Source organism: Schistocerca piceifrons, chromosome 5 (genome assembly GCF_021461385.2).
Source record: "Schistocerca piceifrons isolate TAMUIC-IGC-003096 chromosome 5, iqSchPice1.1, whole genome shotgun sequence".
Taxonomy (NCBI): Eukaryota; Metazoa; Arthropoda; class Insecta; order Orthoptera; family Acrididae; genus Schistocerca; species Schistocerca piceifrons.
The window spans coordinates 407,739,055-407,749,753 of record NC_060142.1 but is presented as its reverse complement, the minus strand read 5'-3'; the positions used below and the strand labels follow the sequence as shown (position 1 = coordinate 407,749,753).

The window sequence follows — 10,699 nt, the reverse complement described above, 5'->3', positions numbered from 1 at the left end:
CGAAAAAACAGCAGCCACACAGTTTTCAAGATTGCAAGTCTGAAAACTGCGAAAATCATCAAGCAATCAGCTTAACAACACATGCATCCAAGTTGCTGACAAGAATAAGAAGAACAGAAGAAGGGAAAAGAAAATTGGCTATCTGTTAGATGACGATCAGTTTGGTTTCAGTTGAGAATGGAAGCAAGACTGAAGAAAAATCAAGACACGTATGAAAGATTTGTCGGCGTGGAGAAAGCGTTTGACAATGTAAAATGGTGCTAGATGTTCGAAAATTGGGATAAGCTAAAGGGAAAGACGGGTTATATACAATACATACAAGACCCAAGAGAGAACAATAGGAGTTGAACACCAAGAATGAAGTGCTCAGATTGAAAAGGGTGTAAAACAGGGATGTTGTTTTCGCCCCTACTATTCTGTCTATACATCGAAGAACGAGTGATGGGAGTAAAGAAAAGGTTAGATAGTGCGATTAAAGTTGCAAGGTGAAAGAATAAGATTCACTAATGACATTGCTATCCTCAGTGAAAGCGAAGAAGTGTTACAGGATCTGTTGAGCGGAATAAACCGTGTAATGAGTACACGACATTGACTGAGAGTGAATTGAAGAAGACAAAAGTGAGAAGTAGCAGAAATAAGAAGAGCGATAAACTTGACATCAGAATCGGAGATCACGAAAATAATGACTTCTACTGCTAAGGCTGCCAGAGAATCCATGATGGACAGAGCAAGGAGGACATAATAAGCAGGCTAGCAATGGCAAAAAGGGCATACTTGGGCTAGGAAAATTCTGCTAGTATCAAACATAGGCCATAAAGTTAAGAAGAAATTTTTGGGAATGTACGATTGGGAACAGAATTGTATGCTTGTGAAAAGGACTGTGGGGATACCGGAACAAAGGAGAATCGAAGCATTTGAGATGTGGTGCTACGTACGAATGTTGAAAATTAGGTGGACTGATAAGGAATGGGGTAGTTCTAAGCAGAATTGGTGAGGGAAAGAATTTATGGAAAACACTGACAATAAGAAGGGACGGATTGTAGGATACCTGTTAATATATCAGGGAATAACTTCCATAACTAAAAAAAAGTCCATAGAATAGGCACCATATTGAAGAAACAAAGAAAAAAATTCAGAATGAAGGACACACCCACAGATAAATTCAACACACCAACAATATATGAACTCTATGCAACACTTCCCAATCATTATACATAGGACAAACATGCAGGGACTTTAAAACAAGATACTCAGAACACCCCAGAGCCTTGGGAAGAATGAGCACTAATAGCATATTTGCTGACCAACTAATAGCCCATAACCACCACCCAACTACAACAGAAGTAGGGCAAAGTTCATACAGATGCATTTTGTTAGTGCAGGTTGCCTACATCAGGGGCAGGTATGCACTATTGTTCTCCTTTGAATGACGGGTACTTAACCTATTGTACTCCTTTGATTGGCAAGTCCTTAACTTATTTTTCTGCTAAAAGGATCCTTCCTTTTTATTGACAGGCACTTAACCTATTTTTCCCGAACACTCTCCCCCCCACCCCTCAGGAAACGTTCCCCCTCACCGCTACAGGTACACTTTCAGGACTGAGTTATTGGAACAGCCCCTCTCACTCTTATCAATTTGATTGCCAACTTAATTAAATTGATCAATTAATTAACCTCTCCCCCTCTGGTAAACCTTTCTCCCCTCCCACCCTCTCTCCCAGGAAGTGGCGGGAAAAAGACTCAGTTGATCGGTCATTTGGAGGGAATTCGATTGTAGTGTATGGAATATTGTTTAAACAATTCAGACAATATTGTTCATTTAAGGGCAACGGCCTTGCCGCAGTGGATACACCGGTTCCCGTGAGATCACTGAAGTTAAGCGCTGTCGGGCGTGGTCGGCACTTGGATGGGTAACCATCTAGGCCACCATGCGCTGTTGCCATTTTTCAGCGTGCACTCAGCCTCGTGATGCCAATTGAGGAGCTACTCGACCGAATAGTAGTGGCTTCTGCCAAGAATACCATCATAACGACTGGGAAAGCGGTGTGCTGACCCCAGGCCCCTCCTATCCGCATCCTCCTCTGAGAATGACACGGCGGTCGGATGGCCCCTGTAGGCCACTCGTGCCCTGACGACGGAGTGCTTTTTTTGTTCATTTAAACAATTTAGGGGATTCATGGCAGTCTAAGGAATATAGTATATTTATTTATTTAAGGAATTTTTCACGAAATCGATCACCACCCCTGCTACCCCGTCCCCGGACCCTTCGCCCCCTCCCCTCTCCCCGTCCCCTCCTCTACCTGGAAATTCGTGACTTTGCAGTGGAAAGGAAGGATCTCATGAAGGGAAATTAAAGGGTATATTGTTTTTTCATAATAAAAAAAATCAGTTTGTGGGGTTTGGATCATCTCTGCTGTTTGGAAAGCTGCAGGACTTGTGAGAAGTAATTACATCGATCGCATTTCATTTTTTATTCCGATTGCGCAAGGAATACCGTCTTGAAACACATCACACGTAAGCACACAAAAATCTTTCGACTGTGAAGCACGCAGTGCCCGCCGTCCCCTGTCCACTGGACCGTACAGGACACTACCGCACATGCTCCCAGGAGTCAGGATGCACCGGACCAGTGTACCGGACCAGTGACACCCCCGAAGTGATTATGCGGCCATCAGCTGCCGAAACGCGCAGGTGTCAGTTTAGGTCGTGCAAGGATGAGGCAGCGGCATCACTTTGATACATGACATCTGAGAAACACCTGTCTAAATACCGTTCACCTAGGCACTGTTGCTGGTGCGATACCTCTGTACCTGTGGTCACTGACGTCACAGGTCACACTATAGAAATGTGTTCCAATGCTTCCCAGAATAGCACAGGGTGCATTGTTCCCAGCGATCCTAACGGGACAGCCCGTCCAATACATATCAGTCCCTTCTCAGAAATCGTAAAGTGTCGTAGAAATAGTTAACAGTCACTTTTATGAGAGCTTTCGTGATGTCTGAGCTTGTCTGCATGGAAATTCTTGTCCTAACAGGACCTGTTACGAAAATAGCCCCAAGTAACACCGGATGCATTCTCCCTCATGATCCTAGTGGGACACCTGTCAAACTGCTGCTGCTACTGCTGGTGTGGGAGCACCATCCGCCATTGTTTTCTGCAGACGAGACTTTCGGTGGGAAAACTATTTTGTACAGATCCCCATACTGCATTGACAGTCAAACCCCACAAAAACTGTCAACAGATCATCAAATACATCCCATGTAGTCACCGTGCCGCAGAGCAGAGCTGACCGAGGAATTTGCCGCCATAAATGTGGCCCATGACTGCAGCTGCAGGAGCGTGTGTTAGCCAGAGAGCGGCTAGCCGACCCCTCACTCCAGGAGGACTTCAGTAGTAAGAATTCGAACTCTATAAATACGTAAATACTCGTTATATTGAATCTTCTCAAATTTCCGCAGAGTATACACGCGACACACGCGGTCCAGCAGGCAACTTAAGCAAAATGGGTATTAGTTCACTATTTATCTGTCCAGGGGGAGCCATGAGCCAAGTCGTCATAAGTCGGAAGCTTTCTTGGGCTCTCTGAACTGGTGTAAGACCCAGCTTGGAACAAAGGCGTCCACTGAGATGCTGTTTCCAGCCCTGACCTGCTTGCTTGCTGCTATGCTTTCTACGACTATCTCCAGACTCACAAGAATATTGGGAACCAGGAATATATTTATCAGTGCACCTACGATTAAATAGGATTGATGCTGCAGTCTGACACTGAGCGATGTATTGGAAATGTCTCCTCTTGACGGCCGTGGTTCCGGAACAAATCTCAATATCGATAGCGCACATAATTTTCTACATAAAAAAACATATTTCTTTCCCCTTACGCCTATCAATATGCTCAATCTATACCTCCTTCACGATAGGACACACAGTCATTTTCTCTGGACATGCCAGAACATAAGCCACAGTAACTTAACACTGGAACATACACTCCTGGAAATGGAAAAAAGAACACATTGACACCGGTGTGTCAGACCCACCATACTTGCTCCGGACACTGCGAGAGGGCTGTACAAGCAATGATCACACGCACGGCACAGCGGACACACCAGGAACCGCGGTGTTGGCCGTCGAATGGCGCTAGCTGCGCAGCATTTGTGCACCGCCGCCGTCAGTGTCAGCCAGTTTGCCGTGGCATACGGAGCTCCATCGCAGTCTTTAACACTGGTAGCATGCCGCGACAGCGTGGACGTGAACCGTATGTGCAGTTGACGGACTTTGAGCGAGGGCGTATAGTGGGCATGCGGGAGGCCGGGTGGACGTACCGCCGAATTGCTCAACACGTGGGGCGTGAGGTCTCCACAGTACATCGATGTTGTCGCCAGTGGTCGGCGGAAGGTGCACGTGCCCGTCGACCTGGGATCGGACCGCAGCGACGCACGGATGCACGCCAAGACCGTAGGATCCTACGCAGTGCCGTAGGGGACCGCACCGCCACTTCCCAGCAAATTAGGGACACTGTTGCTCCTGGGGTATCGGCGAGGACCATTCGCAACCGTCTCCATGAAGCTGGGCTACGGTCCCGCACACCGTTAGGCAGTCTTCCGCTCACGCCCCAACATCGTGCAGCCCGCCTCCAGTGGTGTCGCGACAGGCGTGAATGGAGGGACGAATGGAGACGTGTCGTCTTCAGCGATGAGAGTCGCTTCTGCCTTGGTGCCAATGATGGTCGTATGCGTGTTTGGCGCCGTGCAGGTGAGCGCCACAATCAGGACTGCATACGACCGAGGCACACAGGGCCAACACCCGGCATCATGGTGTGGGGAGCGATCTCCTACACTGGCCGTACACCACTGGTGATCGTCGAGGGGACACTGAATAGTGCACGGTACATCCAAACCGTCATCGAACCCATCGTTCTACCATTCCTAGACCGGCAAGGGAACTTGCTGTTCCAACAGAACAATGCACGTCCGCATGTATCCCGTGCCACCCAACGTGCTCTAGAAGGTGTAAGTCAACTACCCTGGCCAGCAAGATCTCCGGATCTGTCCCCCATTGAGCATGTTTGGGACTGGATGAAGCATCGTCTCACGCGGTCTGCACGTCCAGCACGAACGCTGGTCCAACTGAGGCGCCAGGTGGAAATGGCATGGCAAGCCGTTCCACAGGACTACATCCAGCATCTCTACGATCGTCTCCATGGGAGAATAGCAGCCTGCATTGCTGCGAAAGGTGGATATACACTGTCCTAGTGCCGACATTGTGCATGTTCTGTTGCCTGTGTCTATGTGCCTGTGGTTCTGTCAGTGTGATCATGTGATGTATCTGACCCCAGGAATGTGTCAACAAAGTTTCCTCTTCCTGGGACAATTAATTCACGGTGTTCTTATTTCAATTTCCAGGAGTGTATATGCATTTCAGACAAACAGTGCAGTTATCGTTTATATGTGTGCAGCGCCCGAAAAAATTATGGTATACCCACACTCTCAGCAGCTACATGTCTCGATTCTCTTCAGTCCTAGGAAAGTATCTGACATTTAAGTTTCCCAGTCAGCACTGCATTCTGCCAAGACTCTCTCATATAAGTGTTACAAAGCACATGGGTCCGGCACTACGTGATAATCAACAACGCTCCTGCGGGAGAAAGGGTTGGAAAGACATCACCGATACGGGTTGGTGTACAGTAATCAACGTCACCGTCGATATTGCAACAAGGAAAACGCGACGATACGCTTAGGGCTGCCGTTGAGGAAACGCTTCGTTGCAGCTGTACTGCCCGTCCTGTTTGTACAATATAGCAGGTTTAGTTGAGCCCCTGCATTGCTATATTGAGGAGCTGTTTACGAAATGAATCTGTCATCCCTTACGTCACCACGTCAAATCTATCCCTCCCTTACGACTAGACATAAGTATTGTTTTTTACACGATAGTATAGTTTTACTAGTTCTCACAAACGTCTGGTGACATGTCGGAACATAAGCCACAGTACCTTTACGTTAAAGCAGGAGCATAACACTTCTGACTATCAGTTATAGATATATAAAAAAATTGTGATACGTTCGCACTCGCACCAGCTGGGTGTCATATATATTCAGATCGCCAAGTCAGGGTTTGTGTCAATACGTTCCATTCTTAGCGACCACCACCCAGATCCGAGCAGATGGGCGGAGAAACCGCAAAGCTGTTGAAGTCTAAGCACATTTGTAAGTTCCTGCTGCTAAGCACCGCACTTGTCTAACACTTTGGAACAGGAGGAGGATCCCTGCAAGACGAATCTGTTGTTTCAGCTGGCAAAATTGAGTTTTTTTACAAAAAAAGATGCCTATTAGAGTGTCATGCAAAGACTTCGTTTGTTATATGTGTGAGAAACGGTGACTTACTGATGCAGACCTATTTAGATGTAGTATTTCCACTCGAGAATACCGGTGTCGGTGATGTAACAGATCCGAAATCATCCCTATAATTTACAAAGTCAACTAAGGTGTTTCTCATGCCTATGCGTGTCTTCCGCCGTCTTTCACCTCCTACATGCACACAGCACAATAGATGTTTCCTCAACTAAATGAAGGCGGGAATAATGGTCCATCGGAAACACACCTCCATATTGAATCTTCTCAATTTTCCACGTGATCACGAAAGCTATCCAACACATACTAAGAGTTAGTTCGCTATTCGGCCGTTTAGAGGACGACACGGCTAAGTCAGCTACATTCCTGCATCCCAACATGCCTCTCCATTCGGACAGCTGATACCGTTAGCCAGAAATGTGATCATTCCCGCCACAGGCCTCGGCCAGCGCGCCACGCACCCCTAGACAGAATTATCCTAGGAAACCAATCACAAACATATTTGCTATACTTAAAATTAAATGTTACGATCACGGTCTCAATTGGACGACATTTGACAATGAGCGAAGTATCGAAAATACACCCCGCTGACGGCTGTGGCTCTGGAAATAGAAATATCTGTGCCGTTGTTATTATTTGACATACTTTCCCCTTTGCTATCCCACTATTCTATGTCAAATCCATACCTTCCTTACGACTGGACATAGTCATTTCCTTTGCACATGTCCGAACACGCACATATACTTTATAAGCCTGATGCTCAAGGCGAACCTATCATGGACCACCTGCTACTGAGTAAAATACTCTGCCAATAACTGACTGCTGGCGATACGAAATAATACTGAGAGAAAATCAGTGATGGGTGGACATGTCTCGTAAGTTGTTCCTGTGAGTACGACCACTGTGTCTAGAAACAGAGGTGTAATCGTCTTACAAACCGCTTTATGTTAAAAAAAATACGACCATAATACTATCACAATCGGTCTTGGTTCTACAGGAGCACACAAGTATTCATGTTAAATGCTATACCCCCTTCATATATCGACTTATGCTATTACCTCCGAATGAATTGACTTTTCCAGACAAATATCGCGACACTGAATGTAGACAGTGATCGTTAGAGTGTATATTATCAGACCAACAGTGCGGTTACGTTTAGCCCATGATGCAACCTCCTGATAAAATTAAGGAATTTTGAAAGTGATTCAGCTAAGGAATGTGATATAAAACCAATATTTGCAGCGCCCTCATTCCGCCTTTAGATATTCCTCCAGTATTTGTGACGTATTCTGTCTCAATGCCATGTCAGAGGGTCTGCGATATATCCAGTGAGTTATAGGCGAAGTTTGATTGAGAAGGATCACAAACTGTAGTTGGTGTGCTGATTCAGGTAGTAAGAAATGTACGCAGGATTTTCAGATCTCTAGTGTTACACTCTGCTGTAGAAATGCTGTCTGGGATTAGGAATCAAGTCTTTCCATTCAATTACATACCTGCGTGGATCCTATGGAGAAGTCCTTTAATGATTACTGTCATTAGTGAATCTTATTTCTGGCACTCTCATATCTCGAAACGATTCACATTTTTCGAACCAATCAGCTACAGTACAATTTTAGATAGTCCCTGTGCCTTCTAAAACTGCTGCCATTTCTGCAGCTTTTTCCATGTGATCGTTCCAACTTAAGTCGGAACTGAGCAGAAATCAAAGAGAGCTATACCAACCACCTTCTATAACCCGTGTAGAAACAGAGTGACCTGAGTTAGCGGGACTAGACCTGTTTTGACCATTCGGCGGAAATGGGAACATGTTCTCATAGCTCTGCCAATAGTGTACGATGTGTAAGGTCAGCGCCAAATGAAGCCTGATCCTGCAACACGAAGTGGTATAAAAGACATTACAGGAATTGGGGGGAAGGATGAGGATTTTGCTACTGCAATGTGGTGCACCCCCAAACTACATACCAGTGCTGCTATCCGAAGCAGATCCACATCCCTCAGGGCCTATTCACGTCTATCAGGTCAACATGCTATCTTGGTTATTCTGTACCATCCAACACAGAAAAATTACGAAGTATAAAAACTCCACTAACTTCATCCGAGAGAGAACTATATAAGATGTTTACTGCATCTCTCTCCTCCCATACATCGAAAATAAATACCGTCTACATGCCGGCATTGAGCGAATATGACGATCCTATTAAACATACAGCTACTGATCCGTTTCATGGACCAGTGTAAAATTGCATCGCCTGTACTATAGGAGGATGATCATATCCCACAAACTATACTATAATTCGAAGAGACCCTCCCAGTGACCCTGTGTCGTTGTTTGAAACACTGTTTTTTTCTGCTGTAACACGCTTTGTACACAGCCATACATTTTTTTTTCCGCCACGACTTCGAGGTCTGTGCCAGGTTCTAAACTGGCATTAACACGTTCTGATCCACTGCCTCTTGCAGAAATCCAGACGTCGCATGGTATAAGTCATGTTGTTACCGCTGCTACCATAACATACCACACACAATGGATGATTTTAACTAAAAGACAGTTACAACATAAGGAAACTGGAAGCGTTTGGCGGCGTTGTGGAGAGTTTCCAAACTGCTATCCAAAAGTGAATAACGACCTCTACACTTAAACTCATCTTTCACAGTGACGGAATAGCTGATGGTTCTATGCTTCATTTCGACTGATTCCTCATGTACACCATCACTGTTTCGGTGCTAGCCATCCTCAGAAGGTTTTGCCCCTCCACCAAAACTCTTTCTCCATTTCAAACAAGTGATGTCAGTCAATCATTATGTGGTAACCAACAGCCTACAAATGGACAGATGTGATGGAATAGGCACCGTCGATGCACTGTAATAATAAGCATCACAGTTGATAGTGCGAACAGTTTTAGCAATTTTATAGCAATTTCAACGCCGACCTATGATGCGACGGCATGTTTCGGTGCTAGCCATCCTCAGAAGGTGTTGCCCCTCCACCAAAACTCTTTCTCCATCTCAAACAAGTGATGTCAGTCAATCATTATGTGGTAACCAACAGCCTACAAATGAACAGATGTGACGGAATAGGCACCGTCGATGCACTGTAATAATAAGCATCACAGTTTATAGTGCGAACAGTTTTAGCAATTTTACAGCAATTTCAACACCGACCTATGATGCGACGGCATGTTTCCCAATTTCAGTATCATAGCTAGACTGCCCCTTCTCTACTTTGCGAGTATCATTGCGAATGTAAATAGATGACAGTGCAGTACATCCATTCATTGTTAATTCTCGAACACATACGTCACCAAAGTATACCAGACAGCACTCTACATATTTATAGCGCCTCGAGCATAGTGCATAATTTACAATCTATCCCTTTGTGGATGGGAGTCACAGAGCATTCTCACAGTCTTAGGATAAAATTGGAGACTCAAAGACCCCCTCGCACTGTCTTTGACCAGCACACCCTGCAGCACTGTTACCTATTTAATCTGCAACTGACGAGAAGTAGACCGCTACATTCCACGGCTCGTGAATGAATGGAGCTAGCTGAGTCCTCGCACATCCAAGTACACAAGATTTCTCCAGATGTGCCCATGTCAATGAGGTTAGCACCCCTTATCAGCGTATAGTACGGATTTGATAGTCTTGTGATGTAATAGCAGACGGTTAAGAAAAACAAGAAACAGCTGGTTTTTGTGCATGTTGGTACTCCAGGCAGATGGAGTTCGGAGCATTTTTATGGAAATCAACCACGCTATCAACTCTAAAGTATTGTTCTATAGTCCGGGATCAATATCTGGAAGGTATTGGTAAGAGAGAACATAAACAAACACACTCCTAAGGCTACAAGTTTCTGCACTTAAAGCAGGTTATAATATTAGATCGCTTCAGTTTCAGACCTATTGGTCATATGGAATGTAACGCTGTTAATATTGCAATGTAAGAAATACTTCCAGCGCATGACATACATGCTTCTTGCCGGTTTCTTACTATAAACTATGGTAAAAAATCGAAAAATGAAATCACTACATCCTTAAAATATCGATTCTCTGTCATGCATGCATAATATAGCTTTCCAGAGATGTTTAGCATCCACTGTTCACATCCGATCATGGTTCAGAAATTATACTATGCTCACATCAGTCCTATATAAAATGATCGTTAATAATTGAGAAAACCTCTTAGAAGGAAACAGACAAACGCATAGCAGCGGCGTTTGACATTTGAAATTACACGTCATGCCGCCACTAAGTCTGTAAACGGGACATCTGTCAGGCAGATGTGTACATGGGGATTGCAGTACCTCACAAACACCTGTTGCAATCTTAGAATCATCTTAGTTATGAAACTGAAGT

The 10,699-nt window shown here is 45.1% G+C and overlaps 1 pseudogene; it reads left to right on the top strand.

Moving 5' to 3' along the window:
• Positions 1-1,824: 1,824 nt before the first annotated feature.
• On the top strand, positions 1,825-1,942 carry LOC124799532 (annotated as a pseudogene).
• Positions 1,943-10,699: the final 8,757 nt, after the last annotated feature.